Source organism: Magallana gigas, chromosome 6 (genome assembly GCF_963853765.1).
Source record: "Magallana gigas chromosome 6, xbMagGiga1.1, whole genome shotgun sequence".
Classification (NCBI taxonomy): Eukaryota; Metazoa; Mollusca; class Bivalvia; order Ostreida; family Ostreidae; genus Magallana; species Magallana gigas.
In genome coordinates, this window is record NC_088858.1 from 23,146,396 (window position 1) to 23,161,846 (window position 15,451).

The following is a 15,451-nucleotide window of genomic DNA, read 5'->3' on the forward strand; positions in this document are numbered from 1 at the left end:
TATAGCTGTCCGATGCTTGGTAAATATTGTCCGATCCATGGTGAAATAGTTCAACACTTCATTAATTTGCTTTATTTTCTACATTTTTAACAATTTCACAACTTTTTTCTCCAATAATTAAGCAAGGGGAAAACCTGTACCTTTTAAAACAAGTGTTATTTATATTTGGACGATATTTAATGCGTGAACAAAGGGAAAAATCCAAAGGTGTCCGATGCATGGTGAAATCACCCTACGTCCCTGTCTGTTCATATCGATTATGTCATATGATTTCATAGGCGGATCCAGCAATTTGGAAAAGGGGGGGTTCCATTTGATGAAAACCAATATGTGCAAAATTCACCATTTGTCAATAAACAAGGACTTTTTGAACGTTTTCCCTGCGTTTACAACTGTATTTAATAAATTGAAAGAAACACGAAGAAACAAAAAATAAATCAGACTAATTACGACAAACTATTATAAAAGTGGATATTTTGGTAACTTTTTTATGTATTTGATGTTTTTAAATTCTGAATTATTTATCGATTTTGATTTCTATCGATTGCCTTAAATTCTTAAATAAAGGTCTAAATATAGAATATGACAAAAGAAAGGGGATAATTTATCTGCTGAATAAATGGTTCGTGTGTAATACAGTAGTAAAAGCAATTGTCGTCCCAGGGAACTTGATGTGACCTCTGTAATGGATGCGCTACATCATCCGGCACTAGTGCAGATGCGATCATATTTAGAAAAGTTTTGAAAACTTGGGCATTTTCATAATAATTTACATATAAACCCTTTAAACGGTATTTTTGTTACAGAATTTAAAATTCCGATTCTTGGAAACAAAAAAAAAGGCTTTCTTTTGTGTTTTATGTGGGTATGAAGATAGCTAGCATTCCAGAAAAATAGCAAAACCCGCATAAGCGGGTCATGTAATTTTCTTTGTACAGTATTTTTGGTATGAAACGAAGTAAAACTAATCTACTATAATTACTTTAGTTAATTAACGAAACAATACATTTGAAAGAGGCTGATCAATTTTTTTTAAAAAAAGAAATAGAGTAGAAAATACATTGTAGCTGTTATTATAAATCTATGTTTTTAGCGATACTACTTAATTTTGTGCATTTTTTCTTTGATTTTCCACATGTTTACTCAGTGTAGTAAACACCGGATGCTGAAGGGGAATACAATGTACTTTATTTCGATAAAAATTCGATAGGGTTTTTTCATATAAGAACAAAATTATGGGACCCAGTACGAAATTCTTTTAAATAAGCAATTTTAAAAGCATTTCTTTGAGATAATTACAGTATTTCTATCACAAACGGGAAAAATTGCCTTTAAATATGCATTGAACGTTTTCAAAAAAAATCATATGTCCCAGAGAAAGGGGGGGTTCCGACCCCCGGAACCCCCCCTCTGGATCCGCCAATGGATTTTATAGTGTTTCCGATTTGTACTGGGGTAATAATGTATATTTTGCGATTTATATTAATATGCATATAATTTCCATTGTCTTAATTTTCTCTGACGATATTCATATTTATGTCTCTGATCCAAGGCGGATCCATCGGGTAACGTTACCACCATTCCGTATTTTTATTTTTTTTTTGGCATCTGTAAATTTTCATTGCAATCTTTGTAGATTGTTAAAATTTTGCATGCAGAAAGAATTAAGATAATTGATAAATTAATGTTTTATGCGTATATATTACACCGGGTTAAGAAACTGTGTTGAATTTATTCTAATTAACCAGGGACGTATATATACGTCCCTGAATTAACTAGTTAAAACTTAATTGTGACATTTTATTATCAATGTAACGTTAAATGAGAGAACATCACTGCGTTTAACAGTGTTTAACAAAATTCAAATTGATCAATCCGAAGAACAATTTTAATGAAATTTTTCATGTATATATGTTTATTTAAGATTTTTAGCCTTATATATTTCCCGTAGTACAGAACTACATGGGTGTTTGTAAGCTGGTATGTCTTTATCAAATATTTAAATCTCTCTCTCTCTCTCTCTCTCTCTCTCTCTCTCTCTCTCTCTCTCTCTCTCTCTCTCTCTTCTTGCAGCTGGGGAAAGTTCTATCCTTCAACAAATGTTTATTTTGATTGCTGTTTTACAGCCTCCCTCTAATTATCGTACGAAACTCGCACGATTCAGAGCGACCAATGTGCGATATCTTGCGTCGTTATGCGACTGCTGTACTATGAAAGCGACTGTTGTAAAATTATGCGATAGGATCGCACGAAAGACTAGATGATCGGAGGATTGAACGTGCGCCAATGCCATAGGACGTGCGGCGCTCGTCCGATAATGCTTTTCACCGCACGAATGCTCGAGCGAGTCAGAGGGGGTATATATACATGTCCCGCCCGTTTCCGACGCTCTTCAGTAGAAATAGTTGAAAAAAGATACTGCCCGAGAAGATAACAGAGGCAACAGCCAAAATGTCTTATATTATGTCTCTTTTACCACAACATTGTTGGGGCGAATTCAAGACGAGCCAACACCATCAGTAGAAGCGAAAATGTCACGGGGCGAAAATAACCCTGTATCCAGTATATACTAGTGGCAAAGCATGGAAACTGAAACCGATAAATCTTGCAATGATCGTAAAATGTTGCAAGATTACATGAGACACGTTGAGCAACAGTCTCATGGTCGCACAACAGACGCATTTAAACAGCTGCAATTTATCTTACGATCTTTAGAAGTCGTGCATCGCTCTTGCGATTACACAAAACGTTGTAAAGCGTTCGTAGTAATGTTCGTTCGTACAGAAATTTAGATCACATTCGGTCGCGTCTGAATAGTATGCATGTCCAGTATTTTGAGGAGACTTGATGCAACCACAAACACACATGCAACGAATGCGAGAGCTCGTGCAACGTATGCGATAGCTCGCGCCAAGCCAAACATTTCCGACCGCAAAGAGTTGTAAAGTGCTCGTGCGCCAATTATGAAAGGGGCTTTAGAAACGCTGAAAATACAATTCCTACGAAAGTTTCAAATGCAACGTTTTCTCAGACGTCCGCGTCAATTTCCTCCCTACCCTACCACACATCACACACATGCACACTCGATGTATTTCCTACCTGGCTGTATACTAGTACATTCTAATATAAAAAAGGAACTGAAAGTTAATGCTGATTTTCCCTTTGATGGAGATAAAAAAAATTTAAACATGTGCTTGATACACGTACATGTGCTAAAATGTATAAATCTTCATTACAACAGCCAATCTGATGATGTCGTATTATATCAATTTAAGACAATCTCAGGTAGTTACCACTACCAACCCACCCCACCCCCTCAACCCCCATCTCTGCCTAAACCAAGAACAAATGTCTTTCAGATTTTCTTTTTTTCTTTTTTTAAATATTGAAAATTGACAAAGCGTGTAACATCCTCCACTCCACCCCCATTGGAAGCCAGAACCACTAATGTCGTTATGCATTGGTAATAATTATAATATTCTAAAATTAATCTGTATTAGTTTTTTTATTGTTTTTTTTTAATTATTTTTTTTGGCAGAAGATAAATGTCACAGACCCATAAGAGAGGGGGGAGATCCTAATTTTAACTGCAAACCATTGCAACAGAAAACGAATTGAAAATCCACATACATGCACTGTCAATATAGTATGCACGGAAAATTTACTTAGCAATATGAGCTGCATTTGAATTTTTTTTTTACTTAAATGTTCTTTTCTACTAAAATGACAAAAAAATCATGGTTTATAAATTTCTGTCAGCCATATTTTTGTGGAAAAGGCCGTTAAGAAGCCTTTTTTGTAGCAAAATTGAATTATTGTCGTCCTGTACAAAAATTGATTTGCTATATATTCCTTAGAGGAGAAATATTTCCTTTGACAAAAATTAATGTTTTTTTCAAATATTATTTATCATAAAAGTTTAAGTTAAATGCAGACTTATCATACTAGCAGGTTTTTGCAACAAAATAAAATTCTAAAAAATACAGCCCATATTGCTTTAAATAGTGAGTGATTGTGGGTTTCTGTGCGGTGTTAAACCCCTTATATTTGTGAGAGTGACAGTATTATACAGTACTTGGCTGTCTGGCCGTTTTGAAGATCAATCACTCTTAATTACGTCATAGAATGAAGACATTACTAGTAATATATACTTTGGTTTCTAATGTTACGGGTTTGAGTGCATTGACATACTACAATGAAACAGAAAAATGCCTTGATTTTCACATCCTTTTGGGTGGTCGACGAGGCTCTGAATTTTATTGGCTGACCTTGTAAATGCAACACTTCATTTTAAAAACTTTAAAAACTTTTATAAATTTTATTTAATGTAAGTTTTTGTGAACCTAATGTTATGACTTAAACAATAATTACAAATTGTATCCAATGACAATATCCATAACTTGTACGAAGTATAGTGTAATTCTTTTTTTTTTCAGAATTAATGAAATATGGAAAAAGATTAAATCTTATTTTAACGCTGCTGCTTATTACTCAACATTTTCACCCAGTACGGGCTACAAACAGTCAAACTGAAAAAGCCCTTCTGTCCACGCTTGCTGTTACAAGTGCAGGTGCACTTTATGCATTTGGTTAGTATAGGTTAAGTACTAAAAAATTCAGCTAAGTGAGATATCTGGGAAATAAAAACTGTAAAACGCGACCGAAATTGATTTCTTGTGGAATATACATGTAGCTATCATTATAAGTTTTCGGGAAAAAATTTCTGTATTTTCACCAGTGCTACCAAATGCACCATACAATTTAAAAAAAAAGGCATTTTCGTGGCACGATTACTACTTGTACGGTCCGATTTTGAGCGAACGATTCAAACCGAAATCCAGTTCTTAATTTTGATCAATACGATTTATAGAATTGATTTTTAATTAAAACAAGTTAAAATATTTTTTTTAAAAGAAACCAAAAAAAATCTTTGGATATTAAACACCAACTCTCTGTAAATAATTTGTGTATTATCCTATTTTCCAGAAGGGCTTTCACCGTGGTCAGCAAGTCTTATAGCAGCCCTGGCGATTTATGCAGCATTACCACGGAAAAGTATGTATAATAATGTACCATAAATAAATATGGACATATTTAATTATAATAATAGATATTTTACAGAAAGTTTTTATTCTAAAATCGTACTTATACTATTATAGTATTTCAAAGTACATGTAGTTTGACATACAGTAAAACACGCTTAAAACGAAGTAGCAGGGACTGGATATTTTATTTCGTTTTAAGTGTAATTCGTTATATCCGTCAAGTTTACAACGTGTAATAAAGTCACAGGGAATAAAAACCACTTCGCTGTAAGCGTCAATTCATTATAAGCGTGTTCACTATAACCGTGTTTTACTGTATATCGAATTTCTTTCCTTATTCAAGGCAGCCCCACCCCCACGACAACCCCAACCCCCACGACTCCGGGTATAGAAGGGAGTGGAAATGGCGGCAGTGGTGAAGGATGACTGTTGGATTTTTAAAGTTTTGACAAATAAAGGTACTGAAATGTGACTTATAGTAGGTTTTCTATTAATGGTCATAGTCGTATTTTTAACCATAAAATTTTAAATATTTAAGGAATTATTCTTTGAGTATTATGAGGTGATAATTTCGGTCGGGGCGTGGTCAAATCCAATAAAGGTAATGTAATCCCAGAAAAAGACAGATGAAAATGTAAATATTTTGAATTATCTGCAAACTTATAGCGATGAAGTTGCACATGGCTGAGGAGATCCGGCGCGAGTGGACAAGTGATCCTCGGTCGGTTCGTGATCTTCTACATGTACCTTATCACGCGTTCATGTTTCATGTTTTGCACGGACACTACTATATTTTATTACGTTTTCAATTATTATATTGGTTTAAGATGAAAAGATAAATTTATTTGTCTTGTACAGTTGATTAAGCATTGATTTATACGATAGCGTGCAAGGTATTTTAAAAATCAAATCAAATTAATATCAAAGTTCCATGTTACATGTTTGCGGTAGGTGCTAGCACGATAAAAGAATGTCCTGAATTGAGGCATTCGATGATTATTTTAAAGAATATTCACATGAGTTTTAAGATCAATTCTATGTAAGAATCAATGATTTTTAAAAGGGTCTGGCCACGCATAGTCACCAATTTTCCTTATATTTCATACATGGACACACCTAGGTGTAAAACGCAAAAAACCACTAAAAGCTAAGTTGGTTGCTGGGGGTAACCGTTGCCATGGTTATCGAGGTTAAAGATGGGAAAATAGCAAAACTTACCTACTTTGAAGCCATATTAGAAGGTTTTGCCCTCTAATGTAAACCATCAAAGACATAAAACAGCCTTTGTACTATTTTTAATTTTTTAATTATATAAGAAAATTGATGGAGAAACCAATACTTTTAAAATCTTACCATTGAAAACGTTACAAATTTTTAAAATCAGTTTTCTGCGGTTTTTTAATAAGCCCAAATGGGAAACTGTTAAATTTTTACATCCATATCAATGTCCATGCAATATATATTTTATCGTGAAAATTGACATCCGTTGCTATGGCAACAAGGCCAAAAATTATGAAAAAATGAGAAATTGAAGATTATTTTGATATGCTTTCATTCCTGATTTTAGAATTTATTTGCAATTGTTTTAGTTGGAATTTGTAAAAATATATCTAAATTTTCATTATACACCACAAAAACCTTTGTTATGCAACAGAGAAGTGTTGTTGCTATGGAAAATTAAGTTGCATAAAAAAATCACACAGAAATTCTTACTTTTTGAAAAGTCCATAGCAATGGCAGTTATTTTTAGAAAATTTCAAATTTTTTTCAAGTGTCATTAAAGTTAAGGACATACTTTATTTTTTCTCACCATTTGATTTTATATATTTATTCATTATACCTGAATAATATCCATTTAAAGATGCATAAAAATATTATAATTTTCCTTACTTTTGAGCTTGTTGCCATAGCAACGGTTCTCAATTTTCATATTTAAATTTTTAATTGCACATTCATAATAGTGTTTACCAAAAAATTCAAGATTTGCACTTTTTATTCAAATTAGATGAAGAAAACATATTTTAAAATTTCTATTTAGTAACCATGGAAACTCTCTAAAAATATGCGTTTCTCCATGAATTTTTTTGTTTCTTTGGAAAAATGACATCTATTTTTAATAATATTCTACACTGGAAACCCCAAGTTCTGCACATTACTCACAATATGTTCTCAAATAAGCATTAAAATGCTATTTTTACATCTTTACCCTCGGTTACCATGGCAACAGGAACACATAGCAACAAACAAATGGAGTTAGGCTTTATTACTCACCAAAGTCTATCAAATTGTCAAGTATGAAGAAAATCCGTGACTATGCGTGGCCACCGAATTTTGATTCTTACATAGAATTGATGTTAAACAACTTTAGATAAGATTCTATCGGTCACATATTAATCACTTCTGTAGTTTTTCTACATGGTCATTCGTTTCATTGTGGAAACGAACTCATTGCTACGACCCCCCCCCCCCCCCTCCTCGCGCCCAGCTGACAGGAGCTCCCGCTGGGTTTTTTTTTTAATTGGCGAAAAGTTATCAAGATCTGTCGAAAATCATTTTTGGTGGCTTCTTCTTATGTGTAACATTTTGTTTCACTTTCCCCACCCGTTTGTTAATTCGGTCAGTCTGTGTTAATTCAATCGCCACGTGCGACCGAGAATCTTGTGTCGCTTCAGCGCACACAGCTCAGAACATAATCATATAGCCCCAGGTCATCTATTATTATATAATAGAGTAACAGTTGGAATGGTGTTTTTACTACATAAAATAATGAATAATAAAATCATCCAGAAAAAAGTTACCGTAACTCAATATTCAATACCAAAAATAAAATCCGTATGATTACAAACTGAAATCGGTTTTTCAGTATTCGGCGGGATTTGATTTTTCTTCTAACATTAGTATTTTTATTGGTTTCAGAGAATACGATGTAAAAATATTAACAGTAAATAAACCTGATATTATTTACATTGATAATGTTGAAAAATATTTAAAATTAAATTAGTCACATTCGTTAGAAAAAATGTTATACAAACAACCGATTATTTTTTTCCTATGTTGTATCATTCAAGTAAATAAATATGTTCAGTCCATATACATGCACCTCAGAAAAAATTCAAATGATTAAACAAAAAAGAAAGTTGTAATTACTTTTTCGGATTTTTTTCTCAAAGTAACTTAACATTGTATTGAAAAGAACAAGAAATAAAAATGATTTAAATTTTTGACTCAATATTCGTATATATTACCGGCGCTCCGTATAACGGCGTACAGTGTACAGATTATCATAATCTATTTGAACTAAGTACCATGCGTAAAGATTCCCATATTAATTTATTGCATGACTGTGTACATTGTAGGCAAATCCCTGTGTGTTAATATATAAATAGTGCCTGTTTGGGAGGGTAACAGTTGAAATTGACACCCCGAGAAAAACATTGTCAACCGACGCGAGGCGGAGGTTGACAATGGTTTTTGAGGGGTGTCAATTTCAACTGTTATCCTCCCAAACAGGCACTATTTATTTTGTTATACTGAATGTCTTAATTTTTAAGAAAACTTTACTGCTTTTATATAGGAATAACGTGAATTCTACAGCGAACCGTACGCGCATAATTTTCGCGCATGTAACATTTTTTAATGTTACCCGTTGCTAAGTGCGTTACTAACGCTGAGGGTAATAGAAAATATTATTAACTGCGTCTTAACCAATCAGATTTCAGTATTTAACATGAAAGTATAACAATTACTTCTAGTTCAAGTTCTTTATTCCAAGAGACAGATATCTCATAGGTTAAGACTAAGACTTAAGACTTCTTGTTTTCCGTTAACAGTGGTTTAAATAATTAAAATAATTACTTGTAAAAATATATATAATCTAGATTCCAAAGAACTTACTTCCCGCAATTCATAGAAATGAACTGTATATTTTCTTTCTATGTTTACATTTAATTTTGTTCAAATAATTAATAAATTTTCTATCATTTAAATTGTGTGCTTCATCAAATACTGATTCCGATTACCTTGAAGTCATTAATTTTCCATTGGCTATTGACAATAAAATAAGAGACGCTTGACCATCCAATGAAAACAAATACACAGAGTTTGATTGACAGGTTCAGCCAGGTGCAGGTCTCACCCGATGTCCGAGGTTATGTGTGCTGCTTGTACAAAGCCGAATGGTCTCAGTAAGAGTTATCGATGTAAATAAATAAAAAAATTACATTCTTATCAAAACATGATCGTGTAAGTTAAAGTTGATTTAGGTTTGTTCCAATAGAAATCATGTTTTGCTAGCTGTATTTAATATTTTTTATGCAAGGCGAATTTTAATATTGTATCATGGCCAGTACCGAAACATCGTATAAAAACGTTATTCAAACAATAAAATGCTTTCTTTGGTGATTCATTTGGGATATGAAGGTAGCGACATTGCAGAAAAAATACATAACCCGCGTTAGCGATTATGCGATAGGATCGCACGAAAGACTAGATGATCGGACGATTGAACGTCAACGCCAATGCCATAGGACGTGCGGCGCTCGTCCGATCATGCGTTTCATCTAACGAATGCTCGAGCGAGTCAGAGGGGGTATATTAACAGGTCCCGCCCGTTTCCGACGCTCTTCAGTAGAAATGGTTGAAAAAAGATACCGCCCAAGAAGATAATAAAAGCAATAGCCAAAATGTCTTATATTATGTCTCTTTTACCACAATACTGTTGGGGCGAATTCAAGACGAGCCAAAACGATAATTAAAAGCGAAAATGTAACGGGGCGAAAATAACTATGTATCCAGTATATACTAGTGGCAAAGCATGGAAACTGAAACCGATAAATCTTGCAATGGTCGTAAAATGTTGCAAGATTACATGAGACACGTTGAGCAACAGTCTCATGGTCGCACAACAGACGCATTTAAACAGCTGCGATTTACCTTACAATCTTTAGAAGTCATTCATCGCTCTTGCGAGTACACAAAACGTTGTAAAGCGTTTGTGTTATGTTCGCGCGTTGCATTACAGAATTTAGATCGCGTTCGGTCGCGTCTGAATAGTGTGCATGTCCAGTATTTTGAGGAGACTTGATGCAACCACAAACACACATGAAACGAATGCGAGAGCTCGTGCAACGTATGCGATAGCTCGCGCCAAGGTGTCTTCCCACTTAGCTAAATTCTGAATATTTGAAGAATTTCAGAATTTTAGCTAGGTGGGAATAAACCGGAATAAACCCGCGCCAAGCCAAACAATTCCGATCGCAAAGAGTTGTAAAGTGCTCGTGCGCCGATTGTGAAATGGGCTTTAGAAACGCTGAGGTGGATTGAAAATACAATTCCTATAACAAAAGTTTCAAATCCAACGTTTTCTCAGACGTCCGCGTCGATTTCCTCCCTACCCTACCCTACCCCTACTGCCACCACCAAACACACACACACTCTCCCACCTATCCCCCCAACACCACACACACGCACACTCGATGTATTTCCTGCATGGCTGTATACATTCTAATATAAAAAAGGAACTGAAAGTTAATGCTGATTTACCCTTTGATGGAGATATGAGCTTGGTTCACGTATAGTACGAAAGTCATTATAACAGTCAATCTGATGATGTCGTATCTTTATCCATCTAAGTCAATCTCAGGTAGTTACCACTACCAACCCACCCCACCCCCTCAACCCCCATTTCTGCCTAAACCAAGAACAAATGTCCTTCAGATTTTCTTTTTTAAATAAAATATTGAAAATTGACAAAGCGTGTAACATCCTCCACTCCTACCCCATTGGAAGCCAGAACCACTAATGTCGTTATGCATTGGTAATAATTATCATATTCTAAAATAAATATGTATGGTGGGTTTTTTTTTAAATTTGTTACAGGTATTTTTTTTTGGTGTAGAAGATGAATGTCACAGACCCATAAGAGAGGGGGAGGTGCTAATTTTAACTGCAAACTTTTGCAACAGAAAACGAATTGAAAATCCACATACATGCACTGTCAATTTATAATGCACGGAAAATTTAGTTGTATGTTCAAATAGTGAGTAAATGTGTGTCCATATGCGGTGTTAAACCCCTTAACCCCTTGTGAGAGCGACAGTATTGTACAGTACGTGGCTGTCTGGCCGTTCTGAAGATCAATCACTCTTACGTCATAGAATGACGACATTACCAGTAATATTTATATATATGGTTTCTGACCGACAATTTTAATACTATGTTTTTGAGGATTCCACATTGACGGACTAAAATTTATAGATTCTTTTTTTTTAAACTTATATACAAATATGGGTAAGTATTGTAGTTGAAAACTATGTGGTCTTACGTACGTATAATTACTCTAATTTTTATTATTTACAAGGGTCAATGAAAAAGTACATATCCTCAGCCTGAAAGATGATCCGTTGCTGAACTTAATTGTTAATGGTGCATTTCATATAGATATATTATTGACGTGTCTTAAAAAGCTCAATTTTTTTGTACATCAATAGCAGTGTAAATAGGGAAGAAACGACATCGGGAAGGACAACTTTTTATACATATAAAACATGTACCATATTTCAGACAATATTTTTTTTAAATCGACGGTATTCTAACGTAGACGAATGCTCGCGCTTCAACTCTCGCCGGTAACTGGCCTGCTTGGTCTGCACAAATTGGGGTCACAGTTATATAACTGCCCAGGTTGCGGTAACTAAAGCAGTTAACCAATTGCTCAGCATACGGAAGCTAATCTACTACTGATGTTGCAATAACTAACCAAAACAGACAACTAACAGCTCAAGTTGCTTAACTAAAGCACTCGACTAAAAGCTCAGGCGGTATCTAAAGCAGCCAACTAATTGTTCAGGTTGTGGTAACTAAATCAGCTTTATATAACTGTTTATGTTGCGAAAACTAAAGCAGCCTACAAACTTTTCAGGTCTTGGTAACTAAAGCTGCTTTCCAACTGCTAAGGTTGCAGTAAACTAAAGCACTCAACCAACTGTTCAGATTGCGTAACTAAATCAGCCAACTGTAATTGCTCAGGTTGTTGTAATTAATGCAGCTTAGCCTAGCTAACTTCTCAGGTTGCTGTAACTAAAAAGTTAAACAACTGCCCAGGTCAAATTCACTAAAATAATCTAACTCACTGATCAGATTGCGGTAACAAAAACAGCAAACTGCCCAAGTTGCAGTCACTTAAGCAACTAACTACTCAAGTTGCTGTAACTAGTGCAGCCAACTAACTGTGGTCAAGTTGTGTAATTAAAGCAACCAACTAAATGCTAATTGTGCGGTAACGTAAACAGCCAAATAACTGTTCAGATTACGGTAACTATATTTACGCTAAAAAAATCTTAGGTAATATGTGTAGGAATATTTCAATTAGATAAGAGGGATAACTTTACCATCAGACGTGAATAAGCATAAATTAAGTTTATGAAATAACTGTTTTGTTTGTCTGTTTGATTTTTGTTCTTTCCGGTTATACTTAATATTTTTACAACCTGCCTCCCACCTGTAACCACAATTATTGTAAATTACGATTTTGCATTGTTTCATATCTGCCTTTCTAAAAAAAAAAACTTGGCTCTATATCTGACTTCCGGTTCCTCAAATTCTTTAAGCGGATCGAGTCGCTTTTTTAACAAATCATACAGACTGATGAGGATTATTTAGTGGATGATGTCACCATGTCTCAAAACGGGTTTAGAATAAAAGAGCGTCAATGAATAAATCAAAAAGGGTGATTACACTGAAAAAATTAGCATAATTAAAATTGAGTGCTTTGACATACTACAATGAAACAGAAAAAATGCCTTGATTTTCAAATCCTTCTGGGTGATCGACGAGGCTCTGAATTTTTTGACTGACCTTGTAAATTCAACATTTCATTTTAAAAACTTTTAAACTTTCATAAATTTTATTTAATATGTTTTTGTGAACCTAATGTTATGACTTATAACTACAAATTTTATCCAATGACAGTATCCATAATTTGTACTGAGTATACTGTAATTCTTTTTTTCAGAATTGATTAAATATGGAAAAAGTTTAAATCTTATTTTAACACTGCTGCTTGTTACCCAACATTTTCACCCAGTACGGGCTACAAACAGTCAAACTGAAAAAAGCCCTTCTGTCCACGCTTGCTGTTACAAGTGCAGGTGCACTTTATGCATTTGGTTAGTACAGGTTAAGTACTAAAATATTCAGCTAAGCGAGATAACTGGGAAATAAAATAAAAACTGTAAAACGCGACCGAAATTGATTTCTTGTGGAATATACATGTAGCTATTATTATAAATTTTCGAAACTGAAAAAGCCCTTCTGTCCACGCTTGCTGTTACAAGTGCAGGTGCACTTTATGCATTTGGTTAGTACAGGTTAAGTACTAAAAAATTCAGCTAAGCGAGATAACTGGGAAATAAAATAAAAAATGTAAAACGCGACCGAAATTGATTTCTTGTGGATTATACATGTAGCTATTATTATAAGTTTTCGGGAAAAAACTTCGATATTTTAACCAGTGCTACTAAATACCAAATGCACCATACATTTGTTTTTTAAAAAAGAAGAAGGCGTTTTCGTGGCACGATCACTACTTGTACGGTCCGATTTGGAGCGGACGATTCAAACCGAATTCCAGATCTTAATATTGATCAATACGATTTATAGAATTGATTTTTAATTAAAACAAGTTAAATTTTTTTTTTAAATTAATCAAAAAAAATCTTTGGATATTAAACACCAACTCTCAGTAAATAATTTGTGTATTATCCTATTTTCCAGAAGGGCTTTCACCGTGGTCAGCAAGTCTTATAGCAGCCCTGGCGATTTATGCAGCATTACCACGGAAAAGTATGTATGATAATGTACCATAAAAAACAGGGACATTAAATTATCATGGTATACCTTTCACATGATGTTATTCTAGAATCGCACTGATACTATACTAGTATTTCAAATTACATGTAGTTTGTCATATATAGTCCTTTCTTTATTCAAGGCAGCCCCACCCCCACGACAACCCCCACCCCCCACGACTCCGGGTCACGGAGGGAATGAAAATGGTGGCTGGTGACTGTTGGATTTTTAAAGTTTTGACAAATAAAGGCAGTAAAATGTGTCTCATAGTAGGTTTTCTATTAATAGCCATGGTTATTTTTTGCCGTAAAATTTTAATATTTTGAATCATCTGCAAACTAATTGCAATATAACATATAGTATATAACCTCGGTACTACATATAGCGACACAATTACAATTAATTAAGTGATGTGTTAGCTAAATCAACTGATTGATTACTCTATGTTTTTACCGTATTACATTTATGGGCCATTCGATAACTTTTCTTATTGTAAACAAAACGTCTTCAATTTTGATATTTAAAATTAAAAAAATTCTTTACATTTTTTTTTTACAAGGGTTGAGGGTAGCGGGACACAAGCCCTACACACCCTTTAAAACAATGCTGTAGTATATCTATGGTGGCATATCTCTTCCCCTTGTGTGCAAGTTATTTTTCTATCAAATATGTCGACATGCAAGATAAATTTGTTGACATGCAAGATAAACATGTCAAGATGCGACATAACTATGTTAACATGCAAGAAAATTGCAATCAAACGAGAATTATAAAAAAAAATATTAAAAAAAAACATGTGACATCCAAGATGCTGGATGCTACTTATATATATCGACATGCAACTTCTTTATGTCGACATGAAACTTAGTTATGTTAACATGTAAGATAAATCTGTCGACATTCAACTTATTTAAGTTAAAATGCAACTTAGTTATGTTGACATGCAACTTAAAAGTTGCATGTCAACATAATTTATCTCGCAAGTGAACATAGATAGAAAAATAACTAGCACACAAGGGGCAGAGATATGTCACCATAGATATCAGCTTACACCATAAGAAATCAATTTTATCATCAAGTAATGCTATAGACGTGTACTTGGATTCGAACGCCTTCATTTAATATGTTAGACATAAGCTCTTCACTCCTACCCCCGGGGTACTCAAACAAATATTATGTCAAATTTTCTCGATATGGTTAGACTCCAATTCTCATAGGAGACGATTTGGCTGTTTCTTTTAGCTAACGTACTTGTGTACATTAAACGCAATTTAGTGAATTTACATACTTTTTAGAATCACTTTCAGACACGTAGCATCGGGGGGAGGGGGGGGGCCTACCCTCTCCCCCCCCCCCCCCCCCCCACCAACTAACTTTTTCTCTTTACATATAAACGATAGAATTATCATGGAGTCCCCCCCCCCCCCACTATTTGGGTATGTGAGTATGAGTTTCACATGAGTATGTTATAAAAATTGGCATGAAAAGATGGAAGTAGGAGTGAAGTTAATGGTATCAAGATTGTAAAATTTTTTTGGATGAGTCTGCCCTGCCCACCC

The 15,451-nt window shown here is 34.3% G+C and overlaps 2 long non-coding RNA genes across 2 annotated transcripts; both read left to right on the forward strand.

Annotated features, from left to right (window-relative positions):
- The first annotated feature begins 1,425 nt into the window (after positions 1-1,425).
- LOC136276650 (uncharacterized) lies at positions 1,426-5,517 on the forward strand. Its single transcript, XR_010715204.1, has 4 exons — positions 1,426-1,455; positions 4,437-4,589; positions 4,987-5,055; positions 5,389-5,517. It is a non-coding gene; the product is annotated as an uncharacterized lncRNA (long non-coding RNA).
- Positions 5,518-13,338: 7,821 nt separating this feature from the next.
- Positions 13,339-14,153, forward strand: LOC105334192 (uncharacterized). Its single transcript, XR_010714489.1, has 3 exons — positions 13,339-13,401; positions 13,818-13,886; positions 14,035-14,153. It is a non-coding gene; the product is annotated as an uncharacterized lncRNA (long non-coding RNA).
- Positions 14,154-15,451: the final 1,298 nt, after the last annotated feature.